At 38.7% G+C, this 25,837-nt stretch overlaps 1 non-coding gene across 1 annotated transcript; it reads left to right on the plus strand.

The window, feature by feature from the left end:
• Positions 1-10,684: 10,684 nt before the first annotated feature.
• Positions 10,685-10,756, plus strand: TRNAR-CCU. The gene has a single exon. It is a non-coding gene; the product is annotated as a tRNA-Arg (tRNA).
• The last annotated feature ends 15,081 nt before the right edge of the window (positions 10,757-25,837 follow it).

A 25,837-nucleotide genomic window follows, 5' to 3' on the forward strand; every position in this document is an offset into this window, starting at 1 on the left:
GGCTAGCAGGCTACAGACCACGGGATAGCAAAGAGTCAGACATGACTGAGCACATACACACATACATATTTAATTGAATCACATTGCTGTACACGCGAAACTAACACAATATTGTAAATCAACTATACTTCAATTAAGAATTAAAAAAAAGAAAAGTAGCACCTCAGCATTTCACATTCCAGCTTTTATATTAGACATATAGGACACCCAAAACGTAGAATGAGTCTACCAAACAATTCATAAGAAAAAGAAGAAGGAAGCATTTGAAAAAAAAATGTAAAAGAAAGTTCATGGCAGCATTTTTTGTAACTGAAATATTGGGAGAAAACATAAATGATTTACTAATAGAGAAACAGTAAAACCAAAAAAAAAAAAAAAAAGAATTGAATAGTGTTCTATTAACATTTAATATTTACTCTACAGCATTTAAAAAGAATGAGCTGCTTCTCTGCACTGATATGGAAAAATCAAAGTGAAAACAGTAAATTATGGAATAATATATGTGATAGAATCTCACATGTGAAATTTGAAACTGACAGGATTGCTTATATTTGGGCAGAGAAGAAAAGTCAAGAACATATAACAAAGTCTCAACAGTAGTTATTTCTGGGATTGAAGTGGGATATGGTATTGAGGGCAGGGAAGGGCGTTTTATGAAAGTGCAATTTGTACATGTTATATACTTTTATGTAAGTTGAATTCTTACTGAATTATCTTAAGGATAATGTTTTTTGCATGTTCAATGAAAAAATGAGTACTTGAAGAAAAGTGAGGCAGTTGCAAAGCAGGAACTCAGTTTGTACCCACCAGGATATTATTCTCCCTTAAACAGGGGAAAGGAAAGACCACAAAACTGATCAACTTTAATGTCTTTATGTCACATTATTAATGCCAAATGGATACAGTTTTGTATACTATTTTGGGGGAGTGTTTTTGAATTAATTAGTTGTTGGATGTGTGTAAAACCATTGGCATCAAGTTAAAGTTATCTATAAGTAACTCCATACTCACCATCTGGTTAAATTTGGCACCACTTTCAAATTGTAAGGCTACTCAAATAAAGCTGGCTGCAGTTTCACAAAGATACCCATATGAGCACATTTGCATGTGTGAAATATACATTGTGAGGCTCCCTGAGAAGACCAAGAGGCTCTAGAAATGAAACACTGAGAATCCGGTGCTTAGATAAAGACTTTGTATACCTTCCATGTAAACATACAACCATTTTATAAATATATTGTTCAAAAAACCTTTCGAGGGCTTCACTGGTGGGTCAGTGATAAAGAATTCACTTGCCAATGCAGGAGACACGGGTTTAATTCCTGGTCCAAGAAGATCCCACATGCCTGAGCAACTAAGCCCTTATACCACTACTACTGAGCCTGTGTTCTAGAGCCCAGGAGCTGCAAATACTGAGCCCATGTGCCTAAACTACTGAAGCCCACGCACCTAGAGCCCATGCTCTGCAACAAGAGAAGCCGTGGCATTAAGAAGCCTGCACTCTGCAACTCGAGAGCAGCCCCCACTCACCGCAGATAGAGAAAAAACCTGAGCAGCAAGAAAGACCCAGCACCTTCAGAAAGAAAGAAAACTATTTTTAAAAAAAAGGAACATTTTGATCTCTCTGCAACTATAGTTACAATTTCAAATCTAACATATCTAAAAACACATATAATTAAATTAACCCAATAATGCCCTTTAGTCATAGGTTATCAATGGTTTACCAAACAATCAACCCTTGCACATTGATTAGTTATCAGTTCCTAGTTTCAAAGGCCAGTGTTATATGGTTTCCATATAGTTAATTTAACAAGCTGTCAGATGCCAACTTCTCAGAGGAGAACCCTCCCCTACTGCTTGAGCAGACAATTTAACATGTCTATGTATGGCAAAACCAATACAATACAATATTGTAAAGTAGTTAGCCTCCAATTAAAATAAATAAATTTATATTAAAAAAAAAGATGTGCCCAAATGTGAATATAGGTCTAAATTATTTTGAGTCTGGAAGAGAATAAAAGGTGCATCTAATCTGGCCCTAAATCTGGAGAGATTCTTTTTGAAACATCAACTGTTTATTGGATAGAGAATCTTACAGGTACGAAGCAAGGTCCTGCAGCAACACCCCACCATGTATGGCAGAGTGCAGGCAGGCAGTCTTTACTCAGTTTGGTGATATTTTTTAATCAAAGAGAAAAAGAAGAAAAATGGACAAGAGAGTTAAAAACTAGGTAAGAATTATTTAACTATAGTCAGGTCAGGTTTGGGAATAATATCTTAGTCAAAATAAGGCATAAAGCCCAGAAGATGTGAATCAAATAATTTTGGTATATAATGATCCACAATCATTGTACCAATGAATATAAAGAAATATTTTCAGTGGAAAAATATGTCCCTAGTCACAACTGAACATGTATAAAGCAAATGCCACCTACAAACTGATCACACAGCAGTAAAGAAAACAGATAAGGCCTCTGTCCTTAGAGAGACTCCAAACTTTGAAAATTGAAAAATATTATCCAAGGAAATCAAATCTCCTATTTTAATACAGGATAGCTTTTGTTAAAGATTTATTTCATTTGGTTTTTTGTTTATGTAATTAGTTTGGTTGCACTGAATCTTCATTTCTTCACTCAGGCTTTCTTCAGCTGCAGCTCTTTATTGTGGTGCACAGGCTTCCCATTCCAGTTGCCTGCCTCCCTTGTTGCAGCACACGAGTTCCAGAAGGAGGCCTCAGTGGTTGCGGCGCCTCGGCTTCTTTTTGTAACGGCATATGGGATCTTCCCGGACCAGGAATCGAACCCATGTCCCTTACATTGGCAGGGGTGTTCTTAACCACTAGACCACCAAGGAAGCCCCTGGATAGCCTTTATTTTCCATTTTTACTTGCTTCTACAAAGAAATAAATCAACTTTTTGTTTTATTTTTCTTAGAAACTAAGTAGAAGTTTTTTTTTTCATTTAAAATATTTTTTCCCAATAAATTCTCTATACACACACACAAAAAGTTTAGTAAGATATAAGCAAACAGCTTTCTGATAGTACTATAGCATCATATTTAAAATAAAATATAGAATATGCTTGTTCCATAAGATCAGATAGAACCAAGCTCAACTTTTCAAATATAAAATTCAAGTGATAATCTCACTCAGTTCATAAAAGTTCTTTATAAAGCAGCTCTGTGAGTCTTACACTGCTGCTGGATGGCATTTGTATACATTTCTTTGTTACTTTTGAAGTATATTATATTTATTCACTAATCATTCAAGTTTAAATTCTTCTCAATTTTGAGTACTGGGAAACTCTCTTGTAGCAATTACTGTGATACAAATGGCAACCGTGATTATGAACACTTAAAATTCAACTCCATAAGAAACATATTTTGTTGAAGAACTATAGAAAGAAAAGCTATGTCATCTTTCTACAAGCTCTGTATTTTGTGGATTTTGCTTTAAAGTATTCTGCAGAACATTGACTATAGGTTGTAATTTGATATTCACAACTGTGTAACAATTGGCATAACTGTCAGAAATTGTCTCCAAAGAAACCAAGCAATGATCCAAGAACAGGAACAAAAAAACATGGGTCAAAAATTAATGCTAAGATACTTTCTTTGTAATACTTCCAAAGATTAATATGAAGAAGTGACCCAAGAAGAGACAGATGGGCAGGGAATTCACCCCTTATTTAACGGATGAAAAATATGAGGAGTACCGCACAAAATAAGTCTCCTGACCAGAGATAGGGAACTTGGGAAAATGAATAGCTGCCACACCAAGATGAGGGGAAGGAATAAAAAATAGAGAATGGCTCAATCACCATCACCCCACACCACCCTCACACTCTCACATCCAACAAATCTTCCATGATTCTTCTCCATTTTCCAAATTGTGGTGCCTTCCCCACTGCTTCTATCTAAAGTGACTATTGTACATTTCTTCTCTTTCTAATATCTGTCTATTGGTTTAGGCAAGATGTGCATCTCTAAACTTCAATTTGATGTTTGTTTGTTTTTTTAAGGAAGACTCGAAAGACCTGCTTTTTAACGTAGAAGTAAAAAGTAACATTAATTCTTTTTTAATAGATTTTATTCAAGTATGATTGATGTATAATGTGTTAATTTCTGCTGCACAGAAAATTGATTGTTACATATGTACATATATATATTCTGTTTCATATTCTTTTCCATTATGGTTTCTCACAGGATATTGAATATAGCTCCCCGTGCTACACACTGGACCTTGTTGTTTAACCATTCTATATATAATAGTTTGCATCTGTCAATTCCAAACTCCCAATCCATTCCTCTCCTCTCCTCAGCAACCTCGAGTCTGTTGTCTTGGAGCCAAGTGATTTAGGGTTGATTGTATTCCATTTAAGTTTTATTTAAAAAGTAAAACTAAGCATGCTGTTAAAAACAATACAACAATTTTAAAGAAAGTAGGGACCATAAACATAGTAATATTTCCATCTTTCCTGAGTATTTTCCAATACGACATGTAAATAATTTCTTCTCAGCACTTTTTTCCCGTTTGTTATACTTCCATAATGGGTTGGGTTCTAAGAAGCAACAGAAAAGAAAACATGGTCCTTTTAAATCAGAATCATCATTTAAATTTTAAACACCAAATTGGAATGTCCCCTGAGTGTGGTTTTTGCCCCCTCAAAGCAGGGCTCCTTTTGATGTCCTGGGAGAGTTCAGTGCATGGGGATGCAGGAGTGAGGAAGAAAAGGAGAAAAGATGAACAGTGAGTGGAAGCTGGCATCAGATTTCAAAACCAGGATGCTGAATTGTCCTTACAGCCCCGAAATCATATTCTGAAATGTATGAGCCTGCTGATTCTGAGCGCACTTGAAAGGAAAAAGGCTAAGTCCCCAGACTCCTGAGGGCTTTCATTGATAATCAGGAGAAAGATTTTAAGGCGATCAAACCAAGAAATTTTGAAATGTTAAATCATGTGATTTTTTTTTTTAATGTGAGAAACTACTTTCTACAAAAACAGCACTTCAAGAAAACATTACAATTAGGAAAATAGAATACTGTGATGATCCAAATGTTTGAAAAAATGAAAAGAGGCTTTTTGAATATAAAATTTTTTCCCTTCAAAATCAGATTTTTTTTATAAGCCGTGAATATACACAATACTAAATACTAGTGTTTTCTCCTCTCTCAATCAAGGACAAAAGATAGAAACATATTCTTGGCCTTTTTTTTTCTAATTTTTAAGCTTTTAGGAAATCGTATAATTTGTCTCAGGTTGATCCAAAAATTAATATCATGGGACACATCTGACATAGCCAGTCCAAGTTCAAAGTCAGGCCCATCTCTTTCTTTCCTATGGTTCCTCTATGGTTCTTCTGTAGTGCAGGAGAGAACCTGGTCGGGTGGAGGCAAATTTGACTCTCGGATTCTTCCTACCAGGTAGAGCCCCGGGATGTTGTAAGGATGGCCTCATCTTTTTCTTTAATTATCTAATATTTCCTTTTAATCTCTTAATTCTGTCACCCTTATTTTCTTTTTTTGTTTTGTTTTTTAATTGGTGGAAAATTCCTTACAACTTTGTGTTGGTTTCTGCTATTATTGTTGTTTAGTCACTAAGTTGGTTCCAACTCTTTGTGACCCTGTGGACTATAGTCCACCAGGCTCCCCTGTCCATGGGATTTCCCAGGCAAGAATACTAGAGTGGGTTGCCATTTCCTTCTCCAGGGCATCTTCCCAACCCAGGGAATGAACCCATGTCTCCTGCATTGGCAGGTGGATTTTTTACTGCTGAGCCATCAGAGAAGCCCTGGTTTCTGCCATACAACAACTCGAATCAGTTGTAATTATACACATATCCCTTCCCTTCTGAGCCTCCCTCCCCTCCAGGTCATCAAAGAGTACCAGGCTGGGTTCCGTGTGTTATTTAGCAACTTCCCACTATCTATTTCACACATGATAGTGTATATATGTCAATGCCACTTTCTCAATTCATGTCCCACCCTCACCTTCCCCTGCTGTGTCTATAAGTCCATTCCCTACTAGGTTCCTCAGTACCGTTTTTCTAGATTTCATATATATGCCTTAATATACAACACTTGTTTTTCTCTTTCTATTTATTTCACTACAACTGACTCAAATTCATTCTTTTTTATGGCTGAGTAAAATTCCACTGTATAAATATACACAGCTTCTTCTGGATGTCTAGGTTGCTTCCATGTCCTGGCTATTGTAAATATTGCTGCAATGAACAGTAGAGTACATGTGTCTTTTAAAATTGTATATGCCCAGTATATGCCCAGGGTATATGCCCAGTAGTGGGATTGCTGAGTCATATAGTACTCTTGCCTGGAAAATCCCATGAATGGAGGAGCCTGGCAGGCTGCAGTCCATGGGGTCACTAAGAGCCGGACACGAATGAGCGTCTTCACTTTCACTTTTCACTTTCATGCGTTGGAGAAGGAAATGGCAACCCACCCCAGTGTTCTTGCCTGAAGAATCCCAAGGACGGGGGAGCCTGGTGGGCTGCCGTCTATGGGGTCACACAGATTCGGACACAACTGAAGCGACTTAGCAGCAGCAGCAGCATGGTAGATTTAGTCCTAGTTTTTAAAGGAATTTCCGTACTGTTTTTCGATAGTGGCCCTATCAGGTTACATTTCTACCAACAGTGCAGGATGGTTCCCTTTTCTCCATATCCTCTCCAGCTTTCATTGTTTGTAAATTTTTTGATGAAGGCTGATGTGAGATGATACCTCATTGTACTTTTGATTTGCATTTCTCTAAAAAACGAGTGAGGATGAGCATCTTTTCATGGGTTTATTGACCATCTCTATGTCTTCTTTGGAGAAATGTCTGTTTAGGTCTTCTGCCAATTTTTTGACTGGGTTGTTTGTTTTTCTGATATTGAACTGTATGAGCAGCTTATATATTTTGGAGATTAACCCTTTGTCAGTGGCTTTGTTTGCAATTATTTTCTTCCATTACAAAAGTTGTCTTTTCATTTTGTTTATAATTTCCTTTGCTGTGCAAAAGCTTTTAAGTTTAGTTAGGTCTCATTTGTTTACTTTCATTTTTATTTCCATTAATCTAGAAGGTGGGTCAGACAGGATCTTACTGTGGTGTATATCAAACAGTGTACTGCCTATATTTTCCTCTAAGAACTTTATAGTTTCTAGCCTTATATTTAAGTCTTTAATCCATTTTGAGTTTATTTTTGTGTATGGTGTTAGGAAGTTTTCTAATTTCATTCTTTTACACATAGCTATCCAGTTTTCCCAGCACCACTTATTAAAGAGGCGATCTTTTCTTCATTGTATATTCTTGCCTCCTTTGTTAAAGATAAGATGTCCATAGGTGTGTGGGTTTATCTCTGGGTTTCCTATCTTGCTCCATTGGCCTATACTTCTGTTTTAGTGAGGATGGTCTCATCTTGGTGGCTCAGTCAGTAAAGAATCTGTTTGTGATGCAGGATACCCAGGCTTGATCCTTGGTTTGGGAAATGGCAATCGACCCCATGGACAGAGGACCAAGGAACCTGGTGGGCTACAGTCCATGGGACCACAAGAGTTGGACAGGACTTAGCAAGTAAACCACCACCAACTCATCTTCATTGCATCTCTTTCCCTGCAACCTTGATAGTGCAAGGACTGTAGCCCATCAGGCCTCTCTGTCTATGGAGTTCTCCAAGCAAGAATACTGGAGTGAGTAGCCATTCCCTTCTCTAGGGGATCTTCCCAACCCCAGGGATCAAACCCGGGTCTCCTGCAGTGCAGGCAGATTCTTTATCATCTGAGCCAACAGGGAAGCCCCTTTCCCCACCCAGATGACTGTATCTGCTGGAGCCCAAGCTTCATACAACCAAAGACTGATGGTGGAAGCATCACTTGCAAGTTGAAGTCAGGCTAGACCACTGAGGCAGCGTCACCTGAAGGAAATGCATAAAAAGAACACAGGCTGGGCATTCAGGCCACAACTGGACACAATGCCTAGAGGTTCGAGACACACTAAGAATTCAAAAGCATTTATTGGTGTCTCATATTGATAAGAAGCCATGATAGGGACTGTAGACTAAGCTGTTGAGAGAGAAACAGAGATAATGTGTAATTAAATCACACTAAACCATTTGGAGCTGTCTTAAATGATAGGTTAGTAACAAGACAGGTATTTCTAGGCCCTAGCTGCACAGGGTAGTCATAGACGGAAGTTATAGCAAACTAGGCCAGCCACGTATTTCCATCTAGTCTAATTTAGCCCTTACAGCCTTTCCTCATGTTCCACCTTGGAAGAAAGAAAGAGGAAAAAGATTGAAAGGCGAAACAAAATAATGGAATCATACTAATCATTTTTCTGTCTGAAGGAGGGAAAAGTCAGCTTGTATCTATACATCCATCTGACACTTGTTCAATGTTTTATCATGTAGTATTTCATAAAAATAAATATATCAGATACTAATTTGAATACTAAAAGTCATCTAAGCAGCTACGGCATAGCCCTACACCCATCAGAATTAGCCTGGCACTTTGCACTAAGATTTTTTATTCAAAAATCCCCTAATTCTATGCTTTTATCTTAATGGGTTTCGTAGAACCAAAGTAGCTAGAATTTTTCTTTAACTATTTGATTTTTTTTTTTTTAAAGGATCAGCTAGTCTGAAAAAAAATCTTTTTTCTTCTTTTGGGAGATTTTTTGTTAAGTCTGTGTCATAAATAACTTTTAAAGGACTGCCAAATATATCATTGTGGGGGTGACTCAAAGGTCTTCTGTTATCTAATATAACCAGGTACAGAAGACTTGAACGCTTGAAATTGCAGATGATGCTAGGCTCTCTGTTGGAAGAGGGGAAAAGAGACATCTGTAACACCCCCGAAACAACTCATAACTGTAAGGGCATTCTAAAGGGCAATCATTGTCTTAAGTGCTTTACCTACCCTGGTGACTCAGAAGATAAGGAGTCTGCCTGCAGTGCAGGAGACCGAGGTTCAATCCCTGGGTTGAGAAGATCCCCTGGAGAAGGGAATGGCAACCCACTGCAGGATTCTTGCCTGGAGAATTCCACGAACAGAGGAGACTAGCGGGCTACAGTCCATGGAGTCTGACTCCAAAGAGTCAGACACGGCTGAGCGACTAACACACACAGACATACATTATCACATTTAATCTTTACAGTAACCCGTAGGGCAGGTATTAGCTTTCATCCCCTACGGGTGAGGTAACAGGAACTTATAAAGATTAGGCATCTCGTGCAAGTCAGTCCCAATAGTAAGTGGAGTGAACCCAAGTCCATGTGACTTCAAAAGCTATGTGTATGTTCTTGGCCAAATACTTCCTCATACCATCAGGTGCAACAAAAGAGAAACGCTTGCTAAGGGATGCACCTTCAGATGTGCAGGTTCCCATGGCATCATGGAATCTCGAGCCATCACCCTTATTCCATAATTCAATTTCCTCAACATGCCAAATGTTATTTCTATTAAGTGTCTAGGCTCAGCTCCCTGTTGGGGAGTGTAGCAGGGGAGAAAAAGAAAAAGGAGAAAAGACATGCAGATTATCACAGATGACCTCTTTGTGATACCCCCTTTATCTGTATACTTACCTGGAAAGACAGTAGAAAAAACCAAGTAGAACCAAATTAGAGTTCCAGAGGGTAATAAAAAATCAGCTTTCTCTTCAGCTATAAATAAATCAGTTCTAAGACAAGTGGGAACCTCTTATTAATTAAAATGATTCCCTTACAGATGCTCCCAGATGTGGAAAAAAAAATAATGGTCCTAACAAGCCCCAGACTAGAGGAAATGCTGGAAATTGGTCAATAAAATATGATACTTGTTTCATTTGCATAGGGAGAGTTGAAGATAGAAATGTATGAGCCCAGGTTACCCAAACTTGGAAAGGCAAGCAAGTCAGTTTCAGCTGGGAAACAAAGTCCTATCAATCATGTACTGTGAACTATATTTTCAAGGACTCTGGGGACAACAGTCAGAAATATCTAGTGAAAAAATCAAGTAGGGAGGGTTTGTAGTTAAAGATGGTGGATGGACTAAACACTGTTGCTCTCTCTCTCCTGAAACTCCCTAAAACTACAGTAAAAAGATTTTGTCAGGCCCACCAGTACCAAGGGCAAAGAGAAGGGGAGATAAAATAGAAAAAAAAAAAATTAACTATCAAAGTAGAGGGTGGAAAGAGGAAGAACAAATTCAATTAAAATAATATAAGGAGTCCAAGAAAGCAGAATCTTAAAGTCACAGCTGAAGGAGCCTAGCATCAGCCTGATTTGCTTTGCACACTGCTTCTTTTAATCTTCAAAAATTGGCAGAACCAATCTTCAAAAATTGACAGAACCAAGCTCTGGAAGCAGGGGCAAAGATAAAGCAAAACAGAATTGGTAAAAAGTCTGTTTCAAGGCAAGCAGACTCCCTGCTGCCTCTCCCCTTTCTCCCTTTAACCAAACAACTGCCTCCTCCCCCTTCCCATTCCCCAGCAGAGCAAGGGAGGAGACTGTTCTGGAGAAGGTGAAGCCCAGGCTATGTGAGCTGGGCCACCATTGTGCTGAAAGCAAGGGAATTGAGTCTCTGTGCTAAGCAAGCAAACATCACATACAGAATGTTGCGACCTCCCAGGTCTTTTCCCCAGAATGACTCCCAGAATTAGCAGCCAAAAGGATCATAATCTTTTTCCATGTTAATCAAGATGCATCCATAGGACTTCCATGGTGGTCCAGTGGTTAAGACTCTGCACTCCTAATGCGGGGGCCTGGGTTCAATTCCTGGTCAGGGAACTTGATCCCACATGCTGAAATGAAGATTGAAGATCTCGCATGCCACACTAAGATCCGGTGCAGCCAAATAAATAAAAATTAAAAAAAAAGAAAAAGATGCATCCATAGGACTTCTGTAATGGTCCAGTGGTTAAGAATTCACCTGCCAGTGCAGAGAACACGGTTCGATCCCTAGTCCAAGAAGATCCCACATACCGCAGAGCAACTAAGCCTGCGGGTGCAACTACCCAGGCCCAGGCACCCTAGAGCCCGTGCTCAGCAAACAGAGAAGCCACCACAGTGAGAAACCTGTGCACAGGAGGAAGAGTAGCCTCTGTTCACTACAACTAGAGAAAGCCCACACGCAGCAGCAAAGACCCAGTGCAGCCAAAAATAAAGTAATAAACTTTGAAATTTTAAAACAGATGCATCCATAGAAAATGGCAACAGTTGGAAACTAGACACAGGATCTCAGCCCTATCTAAGACCTCCTGAATCAGAATCTGCATTTCAACAATTCCTTGGGTGAACTGTATACACATTGAAGTTTGCGCAACACTGCTCTGGCAGGAGATTGAACTCTTCGCTTTGGAAAATTTTGAGGAAAAATCTAAGAAAATCAGGGATATTATCCCCCCTCCAAAAAAATGAATCCAAGCAGAGCATTTTGTGATGAAGCCCACAGTCAAAAAGCTCACCCACATGTGTAGAGTTTCCAGTCCCCGCTTTTTAGTATCCAGTGTTAAATTGATCATCAAGGTGTGAGGAAAATCTCTACTGTGAGAAAGAACAAATAATCAGAAGAAACAAAGACTGTGCAGAAAAAAAATAAAACAAAGCCAAAGAAAGACTATTATCAATCTCCTCAGAGAAATAGGAAAATATACTACATTCATGAAACGAGTAGATAACTTATTTTTTTTTAAATAAACAGAACAAAGAGAGTCTATAGAAATTAAATGTAACAGCAAAACATGAAAAACTCAAGTAAGATTAGAAAATACAGTTGCAAAAAAATCCCCCAAAGAAGTAGAGCAAAAGACTAAAGGATGGAAAATAAAAAAATTTTTCAATTATAAAAGTTGGAGATAATACACATCGTACTACATCCAAATAATAGGCATTCCAGAAAGAGAGAATAAAACAAATGGAGAGAAAGTAATCAAACAGTAATTCATAAAATTCCCAAACAATTGTGTTTCCAAAAAAAATTGAGCACCTAGCATAATATATTAAAACAGAGCTATTGTAAAATATATCCTCATGAAATTTCAGAAAAGTGATATAAAGAGAAAATTCTGGAAGCATTGGGAGAAAATATATATGTAGTGAGACAATTCAGTTTGGTCACTCAGTCATGTCCAACTCTTTGCAACCCCACGGACTACAGCACACCAGGACTCCCTGTCCATCACCAACTCCCAGAGTTTATTCAAACTCATGTCCATTGAGTCGGTGATGCCATCCAAACATCTCATCCTCTGTCATCCTCTTCTCTTCCTGCCCTCAATCTTTCCTAGCATCAGGGTCTTTGCAAATGAGCCAGGTCTTTACATCAGGTGTCCAAAGTACTGGATTTCAGCTTCAACATCAGTCCTTCCAATGAATATTCAGGACTTATTTGCTTGAGGATGGACTGGTTGGATCTCCTTGCAGTTCAAGGGACTCTCAAGAGTCTTCTCCAACACCACAGTTCAAAAGCATCAATTCTTTGGTGCTCAGTTTCCCTTATAGTCCAACTCTCACATCCATACATGACTACTGGAAAAACCATAGGCTTGGCTAGATGGACCTTTGTTGGCAAAGTAATGTCTCTCCTTTTAATACTCTAAGCTGGTCATGATTTTCCTTCCAGGGAGTAAGCATCTTTTAATTTCATGGCTGCAGTCACCATCTGCAGTGAGTTTGGAGCCAAAAAAAAAAAAATAAAGTCTGTCACTGTTTCCACTGTTTCCCCATCTATTTGCCATGAACTGATGGGACTAGATAGCATGATCTTAGTTTTCTGAATATTGAGATTTAAGCCAACTTTTTCACTCTCCTCTTTCAGTGTCATCAAGAGGCTCTTTAGTTCTTCACTTTCTGCCATAAGGGTGATGTCATCTGCGTATCTGAAGTTATTGATATTTCTCCTGGCAATCTTGATTCCAGCTTGTGCTTCATCCAGCCAAGCATTTTTCATGATGTACTGTGCATATAAGTTAAATAAGCAGGGTGACAATATACAGCCTTGATGTACTCTCTACCTATTTGGAACCAGTTTGTTTTTCCATGTCCAGTTATAACTGTTGCTTCCTGATCTGCATGCAAATTTCTCAAGAGGCAGCTCAAATGGTCTGGTATTCCCATCTCTTGAAGAATTTTCCAGAGTTTGTTGTGATCCACACAGTCAAAGGCTTTGGCATAGTCAATAAAGCAGAAATAGATGTTTTTCTAGAACTCTCTTGCTTTTTTTATGATCCAGCGGATGTTGGCAATTTGATATCTGGTTCCTCTGCCTTTTCTAAAACCAGCTTGAACATCTGGAAGTTCACGGTTCACATATTGTTGTAGCCTGGCTTGGAGAATTTTGAGCATTACTTTACTAGTGTGTGAGATGAGTGCAATTGTGCGGTAGTTTGAGCATTCCTTGGCATTGCATTTCTTTGGGATTGGAATGAAAAGTGACATTTTCCAGTCTTGTGGCCACTGCTGAGTTTTCCCAATTTGTTGGCATATTGAGTGCGGTACTTTCACAGCATTGTCTTCTAGGATTTGAATTAGCTCAACTGGAATTCCATCACATCCACTAGCTTTGTTTGCAGTGATGCTTCCTAAGGTCCACTTGACCTTACATTCCAGGATGTCTCGCTCTAAATGAGTGATCACACCATTGTGATTATCTGGGTCATGAAGATCTTTTTTGTACAGTTCTTCTGTGTATTCTTGCCACCTCTTCTTAATATCTTCTGCTTCTGTTAGGTCCATATATTTTCTGTACTTTATTGAGCCCATCTTTGATTGAAATGTTCCCTTGGTATCTAATTTTCTTGAAGAGATCTCTAGTCTTTCCCATTCTATTGTTTTCCTCTATTTCTTTACACTGATCACTGAGGAAGGCTTTCTTATCTCTCCTTGCTATTCTTTGGAATTTTGCATTAAAATGGATATATCTTTCCTTTTCTCCTTTGCTTTTCACTTCTCTTCTTGTCACAGCTATTTGTAAGGCCTCCTCAGACAACCATTTTGTTTTTTTGCATTTCTTTTTCTTGGGGATGGTTTTGATCCCTGTCTCCTGTACAATGTCATGAGCCTCCGTCCATAGTTCATCAGGCACTCTGTCTATCAGATCAAGTCCCTTAAATCTATTTCTCACTTCCACTGTATAATTATAAGGGATTTGATTTAGGTTATACCTGAATGGTCTAGTGGTTTCCCTACTTTCTTCAATTTAAGTCTGAATTTGGCAATAAGGAGTTCATGATCTGAGCCACAGTCAGCTCCCTGTCTTGTTTTTGCTGACTGTATAGAGTTTCTACACCTTTGGCTGCAAAGAATATAATCAATCTGATTTTGGTGTTGACCATCTGGTGATATCCATGTGTACAGTCTTCTTTTGGGTTGTTGGAAGAGGGTGCTTGCTATGACCAGTGCGTTCTCCTGGCAAAACTCTATTAATGAGACAAGCATCAGTATATTTCCAGATTTGTCAACCTCCAAGATTAGAATTAGGAAATAATCAAACAACTCCTTCAAAAGTCTGAGGGACATTATTTCCAACTTGACTATTCACTTAGCCAAAATATGAATTCAGTGTGAGGGCACTTGAGTATTTCCAAGTAAGCTTATCAAGTCTATCTTCTATGTACTGTTCTCAGGAAACTACTGGAAGAAGTGTTCTACAGTAACAAGGGGAAAACCAAGAAAGAGAGAGACACAGGATCCAAAAACCAGGGGAATCAAGAGTGAGGCAAAGGGGGTCCCAAAACACTGGTGAAGGAGAAGTTCAGGGTGGCAGATGTACGTCAGAAATACAGGACATGGTTTAGACTGGAAGTCAAAAGATTTATAAGAAGGGTGGATCCAAGAGGATAAAACTGATAAAACATCTGTTGGAAAAAAAAAAAAACATCTGTTGGGCTTGATACAATCAGAAAGGAGTTTAGAAATGATGGAGGGGAAAAGAAACAGAAATGAAAGCAAACTAAAGAACAGGACAGTTTTATACTTCATTGAAATTTTTTCAAAATGGTACAAGAAAGGAAAAATAATCATAGAATATCACATAGCTCACATAATAGTCACATAGTCTGTCACACAGTCCTAAAGTTGTAAACTTATGAATAGTTACACATCTTATAAACACTGAAGATTAAACAAAATTATGACATATCTATATAGGGTAAATGTGGAGGTGGTGTGCACATTTGAGAATCGTGGATAAGACTGCTAAATTCTCATCTTCCACAGCAGAAGTGAATAGGCAATACTGAAAAATCAAGATGTAGCAGTGTTAGCAAGTTGTTTAGTGATACGGATGTAAGTATCAAAAGCAATAGAATCAAGTTTGATGGAGGAGGCTTCCAGAGAGTTGGAAAATGGAAGGCAGAGGGCAGATGTGAATAGGTAGAGCAATTTTCATGATAAGACTTATGGGACTATCTAATTCCTTAAATTCAGTGCACTCTGATAAAACAAAGATTAAACATCTTAAACAAGAGAATGTTAGGGTGAATTCTCATGTTGATAAAAGGAAGAGGAAATGAAAGTTTAATTGCCTAAGAGGGAAACAACATTTAAATTGTAAAGTGTCAGAAAGTTAGCAAATAAGAGGGAATTTTTGTTTTTTTAATTTGAAGAATGTATATTTCAAAGATGGTGGAGCAGTCTTCTCCTCAGGTGTCATCTAAAACCAACAAAAAGAACAAGAGGCAATAAAAAACTTTCATCAGTGGCACTAATACATATCCATTGCCCCAAACAGTGAAACATGCAGACAGAAAGTGGATGGAGAGGCAGTAACTAGTTTGGCCAGGTAGGGGAAGGTGAAACCTAAGAACATTCAGGGGGGATAATGACCAGAACTCAGCTGCTGTAGCCCTCAGGCTCACATGCTGGAAGCATCAGGTACTGAAGATGGAGAAAGTGGGGAGGTGAGAAAAGAGAGGGCTAGACTGAAAGTCTGCACAAAGAGCATTTGGACCCCAGACCCCTACCCTACTCTGTACCATCACAGAGCTACCCCCTCTAAACCCTCAAAAGATGTGAAAGCTTTATTTTCTGCCACTGAACGAGGTTTTCAATGTATGCTCTTTAAGCAGTAGCCATGGTGTAGGGCAGAGATCGGTGAGTTTCCAAGGTGGCTCAGTGGGTAAAGAATCTACCTGCAGTTCAGGAGACGTGGGTTCAATCCCTGGGTCAGGAAGATCTCCTGGGGGAGAGCATGGCAATCCACTCTAGTATTCTTGCTTGGAGAATCCCATGGACAGAAGATCCTGGTGGGCTACAGTCCATAGAGTCGCAAAGAGTCGGACACAACTGAAGCGACTGTGCATGCGTGCATGCACAGGGAAGAGATAAGATGCCAAATGGAAAAAAGAGCATTAAATAAAACTGCGTACAGAGTCATGTGATCCCAGGCCACCTCCCAGAAAAACTGCAAACCCCTGCGAAAACCCTTACTCTCTTGGAGGTAAGCTCTGGGGGACAGCAGGTGGTGTGAGTTTCCTTCATATAGACTCAGGGGGCTTGAACATGAACATTTCAGTGGTCACTGTGATGCCCCAATACTAGAGGCCCATGTCCACCGTGTTTATAACTGTATACACGACCCACTGCTGTCCCCATCCCCAAAAGCATGACACACTGTACTTCTTGACAAAGGACGTGTGGGGATCCTGAACCAGATTTTATTTTATTTAGAAAAAACAAATATATTATTTCTTGTAACCAAATATTGTGATAGCCACAGCTGTCTTTGTTTAAGCAATTTCTTCTGCCACAAATGCCTTCAAACCTCACCTTCCTAGTGAAATCCTTGTCTAAGCGCAGCCGGGTCACCCTCTTTCTCTGGTTTTCTCTTATTCTCTTCCATTGGGCAGAACTAATTACGCTTGCATTTTTATTCCCATAGCTCTTTATATTTACCTCCAAGACACACTTTGTTCTATGGTGTCTTGCCATTGCCTTAGTGTGTATATCCCTTCTAGATTACAAAACTCCTGGATGGGAAAATCAATGTCATATTCATCCTTGACATGCCGGTAACCTCCATTTCTTGGATCTACATCTAGTGTAAGAACCCACTGTCACCATCAAGGGACTACTCACCATCATCTTTAGTAGCTCCACAAAGTCTGAAGAGGTGTTTATGTGTTGGAAAAATAACAGCACAGTATACTATGTATATGAATATAACTCTACACGTATTTATTATTTCTGTCCAATAAAGACTATAAAACTTGCTTCAAGCTATTAAATAATAAAACTCTAGAAAGAAAATCCAGATAAAATTAGCAAGGAGGGTGGCCATTGGAGAAGCTGAAAAGCCTTATATGCACAATAAACAACCAGACTTTCTGAATTAAATATTGATTTTACAAGTATAAGAGTGAAACCAGATTCTCCTAGAATATTTGACATGTGTGTGTGTGCTCAGTCATGTCTGACTCTTTGTGACTCCATGTACTGTAGCCCTCCAGGCTCCTCTGTCCGTGGAATTTTTCAGGCAAGGATACTAGAACAGGTTGCCATTTCCTAGTCCAGGAGATCTTCCCAACACAGGGATCAAACCTGCATCCTGCATTGACAGGCAAATTCTTACCATGTGCTACCTACAAAGCCCCATTTGACAAGTATCATTCCCTAATTCTATGAAATCTTAGTGGGATATTAGATAGACATCATGACCCACGAAGAAAAAACCCTAGTAACTGTGTTTGGGAAATCTTGAGGAAGTTGAAAAGTAGACTGATGATTTGAGAAATCTAAGAACACCAAAACTGAAGAGAGGTGTTTAAAATTACTTTTTTATTGAAAGCATTTACTGTAGAAAATTTGAAAAATATAAAATGTGTAACGAAAATAATAAAGTGTCTGTAATCACCCTTGACCCACAAAAAAGACTCTGGAAATATATTCACCCATCAGTTTCACTTTTGTACAGGAGGAGGAAAAAATACCACTCAGTCAACTTAGCGAACATGTTAAGAAAATTTGGTACTTAATAATCAGAATCCTGTCAGGATCATCTAGTTGCCACATCAGAGTGACATTTCTGGACAATAGGAGGAAGACGGCCTTTTACAAGGTCTTTATCAATATCTTGGAAAGTATGGGGCACATGCTAGTTGTCATAGTCAAGTGGGAAGGCACAAAAGAAGGGATCCATAGGGCTCTCCCGTGGGCCTGTGCTCTAAGCCTTGTTAGCGACAGAAGTTGCGCTAGATCTCTTTACCCCTTTCTGGGTCATAAAAGAGACAAGTAGGAAACCATCTCACTGGATATTGCCATAAGCTAGGGCCTAGTTGGACCCTTCAGACAGCTCGCAGTGAAGATGAGTTCATGGTCAAAAATTATAACTCCTGTATAGGTATAACTGGGTCCCTTTGCTGTCTGCCTGAAACTATCAAAACATTATTAATTAACTATACTCCAATATAAGATAAAAAGTTTTAAAAAAAAGAAATATTCTAAAATTGACTGTGGTAATTGTTGCACATATCTATGAATATAGAAAAAAAACATTGAATTGTACACTTAAAATGGATGGTATGTAAACTATATCTCAATTAAGCTGTTTTAAAATAATAAAACAGTAATGATAGAATATGACAAAAATTTTAATAAATAAAATTTTTAAATTTTTGTAAAAAAACAAGGAAGTCAACTGCCATGAAAGAGATGCAACATGAGAGAAAGAATTACAGTTACTATATATAAAATGGAAAGGGCTCCCAGGTGGTTAGATGGTTAGGACTAGGTGCTTTCACTGCCAAGGCCTGTGTTCCATCCCTGGTTGGAGAACTAAGATCCTAAAAGCTGCAAGATGTAGCCAAAAAATAAATAAACAAAATAAAATAGATAAACAATAAGGACCTACTGTATAGCACAGAGAACTATATTCAGTATCTTGTAATAACCTATAATGGAAAAGAATCTGAAAAAGAATATATATATGTGTGTGTGTGTATACTTAACCGAATCACTTTGCTGTACAACTGAAACATTCTAAATCAACTATATTTCAATTAAAAAAATTTACAGTACTGGAACTAGGAGCAATAGGACAATCTGAAAGGAACTTTGAATCTGTTTCAAATGTGTAAAGAGCTAAAGGAAAAATAGATTCCATAAAACGAGGACAGGACATTATAAAAAAAAAAATCCATATTTGAAAATGAGCTACAAGATATACTAGAAAACATAGGGCTTCCCTGGTGGTCCAGTGGTTAAGAATCCACCTTGCAATGCAAAGTACACCAGTTCCTTCCCTGGTCTGGGAAGATCCCACATGCTGAGGAGCAGTAGCCCGTGTGCCACAACTACTGAGCCAACGCTGCAGCTTCTGAAGCTTGCATGCCTAGAGCCTGTGCTCTGCAACAAGAGAAGTCCCTGCAACAAAGAACAACCTCCGCTAACTGCAACTAGAGAAACCCCATGCACACCAATGAAGACCCCCCACAGCCAAAAAAATAAAAATAAATAAATTTTAAGAAAAAGAAAACAAAGTCACTGGGATAAATTCAAGTAAGTACTTAATTTAAGTACTTAATTGAGCACCATTTTTGTGTGTAGGGTCTCATGCTGCAATGAGGTACAAAGTTCAGTTGACAGAACTTGTGTTAAGCTTTAAAGACTCTTTTGCAGAATCTTTCAACCTGAACTCTTCACTAGAGTTCCTTCTCATACAGGCTCATTAAAAAAAAATTGTCAAATGCTCCTACTATTATGACAGCACTGAGATTGGTGGGACAGATAATAAAATTGAAGGGCAGTCTTTGCCCTTGAGGAATTTATGATCCAATAGAGAGTGATTTCTATGAGAGAGATACAAGAATAGAATATTGTCTAAATTATAAAAGCTGTGGTTGTAACAGGTACCAGGTACTCAGCTTTACAAAACGCTCACTTAATTGCATTCTCTAATCTTCACAGCAACCCAATAAGATTAATATTATCATTGTCAGTTCAGTTCAGTGGCTCAGTCATGTCCGACTCTTTGTGACCCCATGGACTGCAGCATGCCAGGCTTCCCTGTCCATCACCAACTCCTGGAGCTTACTCAAACTCATGTCCATCACATCACATCACATCGGTGATGCCAACCAACCATCTCAACCTCTATTGTCCCCTTCTCCTCCGGCCTTCAATCTTTCCCAGCATCAGGGTCTTTTCCAAGGAGTCGGTTTTTCGCATCAGGTGGCCAAAGTATTGGAGTTTCAGGTTCATCATCACCCCCATTTTATAAGGAGAATATGGATCCTTAGAAAGTTATAGTGTCTTTCTCAAAGTTAAACAGGTAGAAGATTTTAGAGTTAGAATTTCAACCCAAGTCCTCTGACCCCCAGCATCCACCTTCGTTTTTAGTACACTTGACTTGTACTGATACAAAATGCTTTCAGAGGAAGGAGGAATGGTCTAGCCTCATAAAAGTTTATCTTCCTCTCAATTTGATCTCAGTTTTTTCCATTCCACAATAAGACAATTACCACTCAAAGAACAATTTTTTACTCTGAAGTCAATGAATCTCAAGGTATTATTCCAACTTGCAAGGAATTTCAGGTAGACAGAATGAGAGGAAAAAACTAAATAATGTATAAATGTTATAAAATATATAAATATTTGTATGTATAATATTTCTTTTAAATGACAAGTAAAAGAGGAACAGTGAGGCCTCAAATAGAAAGCATGGAGAAGAGGAAAGGAGTTGGAAGAACCAGTCCTTAAAGAAAAGAAATCAGAGGGAAAAAAAAGGAAGATCGTTACAGGGGAGTTGACGCAAAGGGTTGGAAAATGCAGTCCATGAGTTTTCATAAGAGTGGCAGTTTTTCAATCCCGGCTGTTTTTTTTCCAACTGTTTGACAGGTATTATTTACCGTCCTCCGGACCTCAAGTGTCAATTTCTTCATCTTTTAAATGGGAATAAAAATGTCTGATTCACAGGATTTTGTCGGAAGTAAACGAGAGCTTTTAAGTGACTTGCTCTCTGCCCTGCACATCTCAAGGAGGAGTCAACAAATGTCAGACGTACACATGTCTATTATTCCACGTAAAGCTGAGAAAATTGAGGGAAATGTAATTATAGCCTTCTAGAATATGAAGGGTTTTGAAAGAAAAGATGATAACTGTTTTCAATGTTCACAGAAGAGATCACCCCCACTCTATCCCCCCAAAAAAGAATTTAAACTGATTGTGGCTATATCTGACAATGGCAGTATTGGAAGCCAGATCCATTTCAGAGAGTTGGAAGTCAGTAGGGGCTACTGGCAGGGAGACGGGGGTCCATAAAAAGAGAAAAGACTTGTTATCTCTTTGGACCTATTTTGAAACCAGGAGTAGTCTCTTCTCGGACTAAGATGATAGGATTCTGTAAATATATAAGCTGATGTTTGCCAATAAAAATTTCCTCTTGTGTGGCCCTTTTTTATCCAATAATGATTTCCTGCTCTACACTGGCTGCCAAATGTATCCAAAATGTAATCAGTAGATTCGTAAGTCAAATTGCAAGCTTTAGAAATAATGGCTAATGCTCTGATCATTGGCAGTAGTATTTTAAAGCCAGCCAATGTTTAAGGGTTCTTGGGGCTTCAAACTCAGCTGTAGCTTTGTTTTAACCTTTTCCCCTTTCAACACCTCAGAAAAGATCAGGGAAAATCCTCTTTGCCAAGAATCATCTTTTCTCATTAGAATTATTCTTAGTTTCATCTGGAGTCAAAATTAAATTTTATAATCCTCAGCTTCCAAGTTATCAACCAAATCTCCCTGAAACCAAACTGTTGAACATTTTTCCTACCAGGAAAATCTACTTACCTCTCTTTACCACACTGAGAGCACCAGCTACCCAGAAATGGCAATATGGAATCAGGGTAGACAGGCAGAGTATGCTCTGGAGAGGGAAGGAAAGAGACAGCATCAGGCACAGTGGTCACTGAACTCCCTCCCATGGCTCCGTTCTCTTTGTAACTAATTTGCCTATGAGCTAAACCTTCCCTCTTTGAATTCTTGGGTCCCTAAACCTAGCTTGACATCCTGAAGGCAGCCTGCCCCGTCTGCCCCTCTTCTTACTTCCTGCTTCTCTTAACCCATAACCTAACTTGAGGCTCTCTCTGCTAACAATTGCAATCCACCTCCCACTCCCATTTTGATGGCTCCTTAGCCTTTCTGATCCTGGAGCTTGCTGTGGCTATGAAGGACGGTACCAAGTCAGCATTTTCCAAGTGTCTTCTGCACTGTGCCAAGGCGGGGACGTGCTCCTTAGACTAAATTCTCCTGCAGAGTCACAATGTGCGGTAAGTAGCACAATAGAGGTTCTAAGACATCCTGCAGGAATAAAGAGGGGTGGGGGGATAACTTTGTTTAACCCAGCATCTTCCTGTCTAGATTAGATGACTACTTTTTCATCAAAAAGCCTACCTCCCCCTTTTTAATTTCCTAAACCTAAATAGTGGTTTAGGATTCATACTGGGCGCAAACGTTGGCTCCAACTCATTCTAAGTCTATGATTCTGGACAAGTTCTTTAGCTTCTCTCAACCAGTTTCCGTATCAGGAAATCAGTGCTAACATGAGTTAATATTAGTATCACCTTGGGTTTTTGTAAGACTAAGACACATTCCCAGCACATGCTAAGCTCTCATTAAAAGCTCTATTTTTAATTAATTCTTCTTAAATAATGCCTACCTCCCCCTGCAGGATTACTGTATCTGATTTCAGCCAGCCTCCCAGCTTTAAGTCTCTTTCCTGCTCCAGTGATTCCTGCAGATTGTTGCCAAAGAATTATTCTAAAGTACTGCTTTTTTCAGTTCTCTGAGTTCTGAAGTCTTTTTTTTTTTTTCTTTAGGGTGAATTAAATTAAGTCCAAACTCCTCTGCCTGCCTGTGAAAGTTCCTCATACCCTGGGAGCTTCCCCTACCCCCACACCCCACTCTACGCAGCCCCACCCCATCCCACCCCCGCTTGCCACCAAAGTCCCAGGTTTCCTGGGAAGAGCAAAGAATCTCCCCATCAACCCTGTGTCCTAACACAGGCACCTGCAGTCCATACACACACTACATACACTGCTTCTGTGATTCTGGTCCTGGAGAAAACACTCCTTTAAATTCCCCTCTTGGTAAATTTTCCCTGAATTATGCTGGTCCGTATTGGTGATTCCCTTCTCTCTACTTCCTGTGGTCTGTTCCACACAATTTGACCTTTAATTACATGCTGTCTTTCATGGTCCACTAATTGTTTCCTGTATCTTCATTTCATCTTCTCAAACAAGGTGTAAACAACTTGAGGGCAGGGACCGCATCGAACACTTTCCTTCTTAATAACCCTAGATGCTCTTGAGTTAGGCACATCATTCTTCCCTGTCAAGTACCTGAAGTCAGCCTAACCGGACAGCCCAGGAGATATCACAGGACTCGTCCATAATTGGCGCACACAACTGGAAAGACCTCCAGGTAACCCACACGTGCCACATTTCTATTTTTGTTCAACTTAATTTAACTGCTGTCTAAATGTTCCCATGCTTCACCAAATTCTCAACGTATAGATGTAGGAGTTGAAAACATCGGGATTCCAAATTCCAAATCCCTTGTGATTTGTTTATAAAAAGTGATGAGGGATGAGGCCTTGGACTTTGCTGTCTTTAGGGAGCTGCTTTTCTGTCTTGAGAAGTTTATGCAAATGACGCAGAAGTTGGTGGGAGACTTAATTACTCTCTAGTGAAAACCCAGACTGCTTGTTACCATCTGTCTCTTCAAGGAGAGCCAGCAACCACACAGTAACCTTCTGTAAAGTTACAATCCCAGCGGTAAAGTACTCTGGGATCCTTGGATGAAAGAAAGCCTACAGGTCCAAGACACTATTATTATTGTCATAAAATAATGGAGCTTTGTATTTTATCAAAGGAGCTCAGAGTGGTTTGCAAACATTAACTAATTAATCCTCAAAAAAAAAAAACACCCTATGAAATGAGTGGAAAGGAGATATTATTATCCCCATTATACAGACAGAGAGACTGAAACATGTCTAAATTCATTGATTTACCCAAAGTCAGATGGAGAGCTGGAAATAGAACCCAGGTCTCCTGATGCCCAGCTTGAACAGACCACACTGCTTCTTGTGATGTATTAAAAAAAAATTTTTAAGTATGATTTATGATGTGAAAATAAACCTTGGGAAAGTAAACGACATCTAACCTTTCAATAACTGTCATGTAATAAAACAGCAGACGTGGGAAAAACAACATCTTGAAGGAAAGATGTGTGGGTAGAAGAGTTTAATAAATACAATGCTTTCATCAAAACTTTCCAAAAGGAGCGAGTGACTCTTTAAGGAATCTGATATTTAATCATTGCTGTTGTAATGGTCTAAAACAAAGAGGTATAATCCACCAAGTTTTAAACAGAAACTAGTCTAACAAGTTCTATACTTGATTTTTGAGCTCTATTTCCTTATTTTTTCAGCGTTCTCAAGAACATTTTCAACGTTTATCCATGTGATGCAAATGTCACACGGAAGGTATAAATACTGCTCTTCAGATACCTCCTATTCTTCCTGATTCAAAGTCATAGTTTAATATTAATGCAATTCAGAAAATTGACAAGGAACAGTGTCTCCAAGGAAACGAGTGGAAGAGAGGGGCGGAGATATGAACCTGTGATTTGTTTAATAATTAGACCCTTTCCACATCATCTGTGAATATACCAATAGATAAGACACTCTCCCGTCCTACAGCAGAGACCCCCCACCAGATCCCGACCAGGCAAATCCTGACCAGATGACCCCAAGACAGTTTCCACTTCAGAAACTCTGTGTCATCCATCTGCATCTTCCTTTGATAATTTTTTATTTCAAAATTGCCCTATATATAACTGTACATAGTATCATATTTCTTAGTAGCTGCCCTCATAAAATTGGTATAAAATTGTACAGTAATCTAACTAATTCTATATCCAAAGCCACCATGAGAAATGGAGGTCACTTTTTTGAAGCTGAAGCATTATACAACAGAATGTTCTTGCAACATCGTTCTTTCATTTACCATTCAAGAAGAAATATTCAGTCTTTTATTTTGATTTACCCATTATGCTCATATTTAGACCTTTCTCTGGTACTTATCACCCAATGCCTGAGTCCTTAAGAAGAGATACTATGAGGAAACAAAATGATGGCCAGTCTGATCGAGAAGCCACACTGTTCACCAAAGACTAAAGATGAATACCTGCAAACTTGAACCTCATTGCTCACCTATCAGATAGCCAAGGGCAATGGGCCTGACTCTGTCATGCTTATGTTTCCATTTTAAAGAGAATCAAAACAATACTTTTACCAACAGCACAAAAATGTTAGGCATTTGTGATCCTCACTTATTTTAAGTGCCTGAAAGTCTCCACAAAACGAAGGCTTTATGGAATGACTAAACAAAACAGAATAATCCTTTTTAAAAACAGAAAAATATTCAGATAATTAGTATCAACAGATCCTTTATCACTGCTTGACAATTCATTGCTTGACAATTTTCCTTGTAACACACATTCTCCAGCCAACATGAAAAAAACTACTTATTTCTGAATGTTTGCAACCTACCTACATTTTATACATTTAAATCTATAAAAGGGACTGACAACACCTACTCCTTAAAAGAATCAAAAATTTAAAATGATAACATTCCACTTGGAAAACAAAATTGTTGTTACCATGGGCTGATCTGGGCTAATTCCTATTCTTCCCTGATTTAAAAAAAAAAAGTAACTTACCAGGATTTAAGCATTTCTTCAAACCAAGCAACCTGTTGAACAACTTCTTAATGTGTCTATCAATCATCTGATGATAAGAAGAGTTTGCATTCATAATAGCTAGTTGCTAAAATAAATATGAGTTACTATAGCTAATTCAATCAACAATGGGACCTCAGA

The sequence above is a fragment of the Bison bison genome, unplaced genomic scaffold (assembly GCF_000754665.1).
Source record: "Bison bison bison isolate TAMUID 2011002044 unplaced genomic scaffold, Bison_UMD1.0 scf7180017860360, whole genome shotgun sequence".
NCBI classification, from domain to species: domain Eukaryota; kingdom Metazoa; phylum Chordata; class Mammalia; order Artiodactyla; family Bovidae; genus Bison; species Bison bison.